We start from the raw sequence: 9,977 nt of genomic DNA, 5'->3' as shown, positions 1-9,977 counted from the left end.
GTTCCACATTTCTACGACCCTGTGTGTGAAAAAGTGCTGCCTGATTTCACCCCTGAATGGCCGAGCTCTAATTTTAAGATTCTGGCCTCTTGTTCTTGATTCCAGCACCAGAGGAATCCTCCATGGCCTCCCCTCTCCTTATCTCTGTAAACTCCTCCAGCCCTACAACCTCTGAGATCTCTGCCCTCCTCCAATTCTGGCCTCTTGCGCTTCCCTGATTTTAATCGCTCCACCATTGATGGCCGTGCCTTCAGCTGTCGAGGCTCCAAGCTCTGGAATTCCCTCCCTAAACCTCTCGACCTCTCGTTCCTCCTTTAAGACATTCCTTAAAACCTACCTACCTCTCACCCCAACTCCTCTTTCACCCCTACTCTCCAAACCCCCTTAACCCAACCCCTCTTTCACCCCTACTCTCCAAACCCCCTTAACCCAACTCCTCTTTCACCCCTACTCTCCAAACCCCCTCACCCCAACTCCTCTTTCACCCCTACTCTCCAACCCCTCACCCCAACTCCTCTTTCACCCCTACTCTCCAACCCCCCTCACCCCAACTCCTCTTTCCCCCCTACTCTCCAGCCCCTCTCTCATCAGCCATTGACTTCAATGGAACATACACTGACAATTGATATCAGTCAGGATTTGAAAAAGTGTTTACAAATGATTCTAGAGGCTCTTTGAGTTGGGATCTTTCTATATTCTGTCCACTCGAGGAGTGTGATAACAGACTTTCTCATGTGAATATAGAGCTGGTGTATTGGGCCATGATGTGTTTGGTGTTCATCTTGTTGACTCTAAAATTTGAGTCTTGTGGTTTCAGACACCAGATAATCAAGCTCACAACAACAGATTGTCTTTCACTGACTTTATTAACAGCACTGCAAAGATACAGAGTATAGTTACCTGATCCGGAGAACAGGGATAATACAGTGGATTCAGAGCTCTCTTCTCCCCAGTTCTGTTCTAACAAGCTGCGACTACACTGGCGATATTTATATTTAACTTGTTTGCTACATTATTGATCTGGCCCTGCCCAAACCATAACCACAAGGATATCTGTCATTGTTCTGACTGTGACCACAAGGCTGTGTCACTATCACACACACACACCGTTTCCTTGTTTCACATCTCCACACACAGACCATCTCTTTACACATCCCCTTTCTACACAATTGCAGCCAACATGAGCAAGGACATGAGGCTCATTAAAAGACACACTCATTTCATGACAGCAAAGGTTACACTGGGACTAATCTTCAGTTATTTTCATTACAGGCTCAATGCAGAGTAAAGATGAGACTTGCATTTATACCGCCTCTTTCATGACCTCAGGACATCCCAAAACACTTTACAGCCAATCAAGTACTTTTGAAGCGTAATCACTGTTGTAATGTAGAAAACGCGGCAGCCATTTGTGCACAGCAAGCTCCCACAAACAGCAATGTGATAATGACCAGATAATCTGTTTTATTTTAGTGATAAATATTGGCCAGGACACCAGAGATCACTCCCCTGCTCTTCTTTTCAATAGTGCCATGGGATCTTTTCCACCTGAGAGAGCAGACGGGGCCTCGGTTTAACGTTTCATCCAAAAGACGGCACTTCCGACAGTGCAGCACTCCCTCAGTACTGCACAGGAGTGTCAGCCTAGGTTCTTGTGCTCAAGTCTCTGGGGTGGGACTTGAACCCACAACCTTCTGACTCAGAGGCGAGAGTGCTGCCCACTGAGCCAAGGCTGGTACAGCAGCACCTCAACACTGCCTCATCACCCTGCAAGCTTCTGTTCAATAGATTTGCTGAATACATTTAAAACCAGGTTTGCAGGCGTGATGCTCTATTCACACATCGAAGGTGAGAGATATTGTGGATCACACATTAAGCCCCAGTAGCTGAAAGTGATTAACAGACTGGGTTTTGTGTTTAGTGATCCTGGGCTTGTTACCGATACCTTCCCTCGATACCAAGGCTAGGAGAGGTGCTCTGGAATGTATGGGGAGCTGGGACTTGTCCATGAAAACAACTGAAGCTATGAGAACTGAACTAATCTAGAGTTCAAAAGGAGAAAAGGACCAAAAATGGACATCAATTAATCCCTTATCTTGGAGAAATAATGAACATAACACAGCCCAGATATAGGGGTTAATAACATTGGTAGAAACAAACATAGGATGTGATTAAGAGCAGAATCCTACCCCTACAGTCACTTAAGAACTTGCTGGTGTCTCACTAGGCAAGATGATCGTGTGAATCCCTTCCCACACACGGAGCAGGTGAATGGCCTCTCCCCAGTGTGAACTCGCTGGTGTCTCAGCAGGTTGGATGATCGTGTGTGGGAAAGGATTCACTCTGAGCAGGTGAATGGCCTCTCCCCAGTGTGAACCCGTTGGTATGTCAGCAGATCCTTTGCGCTTTTAAAGCTCTTCTCACAGTCAGCACATTTAAAAGCTCTATCAAGGTGAACAGGTTGGTGTGTCAGCAGGTGGGATGATTTAGTGAATCCCTTCCCACACACTGAGCAGGTGAACGGCCTCTCCCCAGTGTGAACCCCTTGGTGCGTTCGAAGATTGGATGCATGAGTGAATCCCTTCCCACATACAGAACAGGTAAACGGCCTCTCTCCAGTGTGAACTCGCTGGTGTTGAATGAGGTGAGATGGCTGCCTGAAGCTCTTCTCGCAGCGAGTACAACTGAACGGTCTCTCGTCAGTGTGAACAAGCTGATGTTTAATAAAATCTGCAGAGAGTTTAAAGCAGTTCCCACAGTCAGAGCATTTAAAAGGTCTCTCATCAGTGTGAACTCATTGGTGTAAATGGAGGCTGGACAACAGAGTGAATCCCTTCCCACACACGGAGCAGGTGAATGGCCTCTCCCCGGTATGACTGCGTCGATGAGTTTTCAGCTCAGATGGGTAATTGACTCCCTTCCCACAGTCCCCACATTTCCACGGTTTCTCCATGGTGCAGGTGTCCTTGTGTCTCTCCAGGTTGGACGATCAGTTGAAGCCTCGTCCACACACAACACGTGTACGGTTTCTCCCCGCTGTGAATGGTGTGTTTTTTTTAGGCTGTGTAACTAGTTAAAGCTCTTTCCACAGTCAGTGCACTGGAACACTCTCACTCGGGTGTGTGTGTCTCAGTGCTTTTCCAATCACACTGATGTTTGAAATCTTTTCCCACAGACAGAACAGGCAAACATTTCTCCTTCCACATTCACAGGCCGATGATATTCGGATCCTGATGAATGGAGTGACTCGGTCAGATCTTGATGTGATGTTTGGTTTGAGTTTGCGGTGTGTAAATGCTGCCTTTCTCACAGCCTGTAAAAGGAGTTTAGAAAAGACATCACTGAGAGTCCAGGATAGAAATTGACAAGATTCTCTCCTCCTGCTTCCTGGCCAAGGGGGCCGCGCATGCGCCCTGCTGCCCCCCGAGCCTCTCAAGATGGCGGCCGTTACCCCGGGCCTGTCACCGGGAGAAAGCCCCGCAGCTGCCGCCCCGCTCGGGTCAAACGCCCGGCCTGGAGGCTCTTGTTCGGGGCCTGAGGCCCACCCCGGGTGTTTGTGAAGCGGATAATGTTGAGTGTTTTAATAATGGGGCCGCACTCGGGGTGTGAGCAGCCTGCGTCCCCCCAGGGTTCATGAACCCGCTCCCTGAGCTCGGGGTGTGAGCAGCCCGCGTCCCCCCGGGGTTCATGAACCCGCTCCCTGAGCTCGGGGTGTGAGCGGCCCGCGTCCCCCCGGGGTTCATGAATCCGCTCCCTGAGCTCTCTCACCTGATGTGTCAGCGGCTGCTGCCAAGGTCCGCGCATGCTCAGCTCACACTGCCCGGGTGATTGACGGGAGCTCGGACCAATAGGAAGAGCGGGGCGGGGCTGGAGGACTGAGCGGGCGGCGAGTCCTCCAACCAGAGTGTGTGAGGGGCGGGGCTTGCGGCAGCCAGTGGGCGGGGCTCAGCCCGGAGCTCCCTCATTGGCTGAAACTCTGCATCATTTTCAAACCTGATTTCTCTCAAACTCCAGGAGAAAACTGGACCTTGTTGTGGCTTTAATGCAAAACAGTTTGGTGAGTCAGGCATCATTCACCCCTAGACCTACGCTGGCCGGTAAATCCCACACAGTTCCTTAGTAAGGATTCCTCTGGTTCCTCAGCATATATTTGTCAGGATACTGAAGCCCAGCTTTCTTACTGTCCACTCCCGGAGCCCCACTCCCTGAGCCTACAACCTTCAGCAGGGTCAGTGGTGGAGTTCCACAGCGGGAGTGATCCCAGAGTAACTGTTGGGATCGCAACCCCGTGGATGTTCCGGGTCATGTATTTTTAGTTATCCTGGTGTCTAACACACATACATCAATAAAACAGGGAGTTCCTGGAAACACGCTGCAGATCCTTCTTTATCTGGAGATCAAATATCTGTTGTATAATTGTACCAGCAGTTAACAGGCTCCTGTGAACTCCTCCCTCTGCTATTTTAACGTGGACTTTAACCAATTTATTTTCAAAAGGGTTAATTTAAATTGATTAACGCCTGCCTTAAAATGGTAGACTCAGGACTGTCACACAAACACGTTAAATCTACATGGAATAATTACCACAGTCATTTTTACACTGGAAACTTAAACCTGCCATTTCACTTTGTCAGGAACAGATCGCAGTTTGACACCAATCTCTGATTTGACAGCACGTTTCCAGCATTTACCGTTGTTCTTCCTGACTCTAAACACAGTTGTAAAGGAGCCTTCTGTTTCGTGCCTAGGCGCTCTGAACCATGGAGAGAGCGGCTGGGACACATTTCTTACACGCCTCAAGATTAACCCACACAGGGACTTTGCTGTCAGTGAAGAGAGACGAGAAAGACCAAAGTGCCGTTTGCCCCTCTCAGTGTGGCCCTGAAGGACTGTGTCCAGGCTGAAGTTCTGTTCCCGCCGTACGATCCTCCCCCAGATTGTCCTTTCTGAGCTCCAGCCAGGTGATGCTGAACACTCAGGTGGGAAAGATGAAAATCTACAACAATGTGTTTAAAACAAAGCTGATTTATTTGACATCTACCCAGAATATTAAACTCCAGCCCAGTTATAGGGGTTAGTAACATCAGCAGAAACAAACCATAACTGTCACAATGAACATGGTTCAGTCCTGGATGTGATTAACAGCAGCAATAACAGCAGAATCCAACCCCTGCAGTCACATGTGAACTCGGTGGTGTGTCAGCAGGTTGGATGAACGAGTGAATCCCTTCCCACACACGGAGCAGGTGAACGGCCTCTCCCCAGTGTGAACTCGCTGGTGTCTCAGCATGTTGGATAACTGAGTGAATCCCTTCCCACACACGGAGCAGGTGAATGGCTGCTTCCCAGTGTGAACTCGCTGGTGTCTCAGCAGGTTGGATAACTGAGTGAATCCCTTCCCACACACAGAGCAGGTGAACGGCCTCTCCCCAGTGTGAACTCGCTGGTGTCTCACCAGGTGGGATGACAGAGGGAATTCCTTCCCACACATGGAGCAGCTGAACAGCCAATCCCTAGTGTGAGTGCGTTGGTGTTGCATCAGTTTCCTTTTGCTTTTAAATCTCTTCTCACAGTCAGAACATTTAAAAGGTCTCTCATCAGTGTGAACAAGTTGATGCTCAGTGAGGTGCGATGACTGAGTGAATCCCTTCCTACACACGGAGCAGGTGAACGGTCTCTCTCCAGTGTGAGTGCGCTGATGTACAGTGAGGTGAAATGACTGCCTGAACCCAGACCCGCAGTGAGAGCACCTGAACGGCCTCTCGTCAGCGTGAACATGTTGATGGCATGTCAGTTCCCTGGAACTTTTAAAGCACTTCCCGCAGCCCGGGCATTGATAAGGTCTCTCGTCAGAGTGAACTCGCTGGTGTATCAGCAGGTGGGATGAATTAGTGAATCCCTTCCCACACTCGGAGCAGGTGAACGGCCTCTTGCCGATATGAGTGTGCTGGTGACACAGCAGACTACTTGCGCTTTTAAAGCTCAGCTCACACTTAGAACATTTAAAAGGTTTCTCATCAGAGTGAACAAGTTGGTGTTTCAGCAGGTGGGATGACTGAGTGAATCCCTTCCCACACACAGAGCAGATGAACGGCCTCTCCCCAGTGTGAGTGCGCCGATGGGATTCCAACTTGGACGGGGAATTGAATCCCTTCCCACATTCACATTTCCATGGTTTCTCCGTGGTGCGGGTGTCCTTGTGTCTCTCCAGGTTGGACGATCAGTTGAAGCCTCGTCCACATACAGAACACGTGTACGGTTTCTCCCCGCTGTGAATGGTGCGATGTTTTTTCAGGCTGTGTGATGCGCCATCAATTACTCAAAAGACTGAAGTTGAGCGAGTAACAATCAGGCTTTTATTAACTAAAGAATGAAGGTCTTGTCTCGAGTGGTCGACCCGTCCAGAATACTAAGGGACTGGGAGGTAGTCACTTATATACCTGGAATAGTGGGAGGAGTCAGCCGAGGCATGTCCAGACCTGTACCTAGTGGAATACACAGACAGGTATGACAGTGGTTTACCACACTGTGTAACTGGTTAAGGCTCTTTCCACAGTCAGTGCACAGGAACACTCTCGGGTGTGTGTCTCGGTGCTTTTCCAGTCACACTGATGTTTGAAATCTTTTCCCACAGACAGAACAGACAAACATTTCTCCTTCCACATTCAAACGCCGATGATATTCAGGTCCTGATGAATCGAATGGCTCTGTCAGATCTTGATGTGATGTTTGGTTTGAGTTTCCTGTCTGCAAATCATCCCCTTCTAACACCCTATAAAAGGAGTTTACAAATGTCATCACTGTAGATAGCAACATAGTAACAGGAGTAGGCCATTCAGCCCCTCAAGCCTGTTCCGCCATTCTATTAGATCATGGCTGGTCTGTATCTTACCTCCATTTACCCGCCTTGGTTCTGTAACCTTTAGTACTCCTGCTTAACAAAAATCTAGTACACTCAGTTTTGAAATTTTCAATTGACCCTCAGCCTCGACAGTTTTTTGGGGAGAGAGTTCCAGATTTCCAATACCCTTTGTGTGAAGATGTGCTTCCTGAAAATCACCCCTGAATGGCTGAGCTCTAGTTGGAAGGTTGTGTCCCCTTGTTGTGGACTCTCCCATCAGAGGAAACCGTTTCTCTCTATCTACCCTGTCAACTCCTTTAATCATCTTAGACACCACAATTAGATCACCCCTTAATCTTCTATATTCAAGGGAATACAAGCCCAGTCTGTGCAACTTCTCCTCATAACTTTACATCGAGTTACGGACAGGGTAGAAATTCTGAACAGACAGTACTCGTTTCCCTGCAACATTCTTTCCTCTCTTGCCCCTCCTAAGCTATAAACCTCATCCCACACACTCTCTCATCACCTCATCCTCGCTGTTTGAAATCCCGATTTATCACAGGCTCGAATTTTTCCCCATTTAGGAACATAAGAAATAGGAGCAGGAGTGGCCATTCAGCCCTTTGAGCCTGCTCCATCATTCACTGAGATCATGGCTGATCTTCTGCCTCAACTCCATTCACCGGCCCTATCGCCACATCCCTTGATGCCCTTACTGGTCAGAAATATATCCACTTCTGTTGTGAATATACCCAATGACTGAGCCTCCACAGCCCTCTGGGGTAGAGAATTCCAAAGATTCACCACCCTCTGAGTGAAGAAATTTCTTCTCATCTCAGTCCTGAATGGCCGACCCATTATCCTAAGGCTGTGGCCCCTGGTTCTAGACTCCCCAGCCAAGGGAAACATTCTCCCAGCATCCACCCTATCAAGCCCTGTAATAATTTTGTATGCTTCAATGAGATCCCCTCTCATTCTTCTGAATTCAAGAGAATACAGGCCTAGTTTACTCAATCTCTTCTCATACGGCAGTCCTGCCATCCCAGGAATCAATCTTGTGAACCTTCATTGCACTCCCTCTATGGCAAGTATATCCTTCCTTAGGTAAGGAGACCAAAATTGTACACAGTACTCCAGGTGTGGTCTCACCAAGGCCCTATATAATTGGATAAGACTTCTTTACTCCTGCACACAAATCCTCTTGTAATGAAGGCCAGCATACCATTTGCCTTCCTAATGGCTTGCTGCACCTGCTTCACTTTCAGTGACTCATGTACAAGGACACCCAGGTCCCTTTGAGCAACTGCATTCCCCAATCTTTCACCATTTAGGAAATACTCTGCCTTTCTGTTTTTTCTAGCAAAGTGGATAACTACACATTTATCCACATTATAATCCATCTGCCATGTTCTCGCCCACTCACTGAGCCTGTCGAGATCCCCTTGAAGGCTCTTCACAACTGACACTGCCACCTAGCTTTCTGTCATCAGCAAATTTGGAAATGTTACATCATTGATATAGATTGTGAATAGCTGGGGCCCAAGCACCGATCCTTGCAGTACCGCACTAGTCACAGCCTGCCATCCTGAAAAAGACCCGTTTATCGCTACTCTTTGTTATCTGTCTGTTAACCAATTCTCAATCCATGCTAGTATATTACCCCCAATTCCAAGTGCCCTAATTTTGTTCACCAGCCTCTTGTGTGGGACCTTATCGAAGCCCTTCTGAAAATTCAAATACACCACATCTACCGCTTCCCCTTTGTCTACTCCACTAGTTACATCCTCAAAGAACTCCAATAGGTTTGTCAAACAGGACTTCCCTTTCATAAATCCATGTTGACTGTGCCCAATCTTACTATTAGTTTCTAAGTGCCCAGTTATTGCATCTTTTATAATAGATTCCAGCATTTTCCAAACTACTGATGTGAGGCTAACAGGTCTGTAGTTTACTCCTGAAGGTGCTGTGATGATGGGGTTCGGCCCCAGTCACTGTCTGCCCTCCAGTACCTCACCGAGTGGTAATTCTGAGCTGTGAGCCTATACTGAAGGTGCTGCATGATGGTGGGGTTCGGCCTCAGTCACTGTCGGCCCTCCAGTGCCTCACCAAGTGGTAATTCTGAGCTGTGAGCCTATACTGAAGGTGCTGTGTGATGGTGGGGTTCGGCCCCAGTCACTGTCTGCCCTCCAGTACCTCACCGAGTGGTAATTCTGAGCTGTGAGCCTATACTGAAGGTGCTGTGTTATGGTGGGGTTTGGCCCCAGTCACTGTCTGCCCTCCAGTACCTCACCGAGTGGTAATTCTGAGCTGTGAGCCTATACTGAAGGTGCTGTGTGATGGTGGGGTTCGGCCCCAGTCATTGTCTGCCCTCCAGTACCTCACCGAGTGGTAATTCTGAGCTGTGAGCCTATACTGAAGGTGCTGCGTGATGGTGGGGTTCAGCCCCAGTCACTGTCTGCCCTCCAGTACCTCACCAAGTGGTAATTCTGAGCTGTGAGCCTATACTGAAGGTGCTGTGTGATGGTGGGGTTCGGCCCCAGTCACTGTCTGCCCTCCAGTACCTCACCAAGTGGTAATTCTGAGTTGTGAGCCTATACTGAAGGTGCTGTGTGATGGGGTTCAGCCCCAGTCACTGTCTGCACTCCAGTACCTTGCCAAGTGGTAATTCTGAGCTGTGAGCCTATACTGAAGGTGCTGTGTGATGGTGGGGTTCGGCCCCAGTCACTGTCTGCCCTCCAGTACCTCACCAAGTGGTAATTCTGAGCTGTGAGCCTATACTGAAGGTGCTGTGTGATGGTGGGGTTCGGCCCCAGTCACTGTTTGCCCCCCAGTACCTCACCAAGTGATAATTCTGAGCTGTGAGCCTATACTGAAGGTGCTGTGTGATGGTGGGGTTCGGCCCCAGTCACTGTTTGCCCCCCAGTACCTCACCAAGTGATAATTCTGAGCTGTGAGCCTATACTGAAGGTGCTGTGTGATGGTGGGGTTTGGCCCCAGTCACTGTCTGCCCTCCTGTACGTTGCTAATTCTGAGCTTGTGAGCCGATACAGCGAGCTGCCAACATTTCGACCATGGGGAGCAGCACAGCCGCCGGCCCTGGATGATTCTGTGTGGCAAAGCTCAAGCCAATGGT

The 9,977-nt window shown here is 48.9% G+C and overlaps 2 pseudogenes; both read right to left on the bottom strand.

Annotated features, from left to right (window-relative positions):
* Window positions 1-776: 776 nt before the first annotated feature.
* LOC147119214 (uncharacterized) lies at window positions 777-4,964 on the bottom strand (annotated as a pseudogene).
* A 43-nt stretch (window positions 4,965-5,007) lies between these two features.
* Window positions 5,008-9,977, bottom strand: part of LOC147119209 (uncharacterized) — a 139,291-nt pseudogene continuing 134,321 nt past the window's right edge.

The sequence above is a fragment of the Somniosus microcephalus genome, chromosome 4 (genome assembly GCF_052327205.1).
Source record: "Somniosus microcephalus isolate GS21.2 chromosome 4, FLI_Smic_1.0, whole genome shotgun sequence".
In the NCBI taxonomy this organism is placed as follows: Eukaryota; Metazoa; Chordata; class Chondrichthyes; order Squaliformes; family Somniosidae; genus Somniosus; species Somniosus microcephalus.
This window is presented reverse-complemented; position numbering and strand designations above follow the sequence as displayed.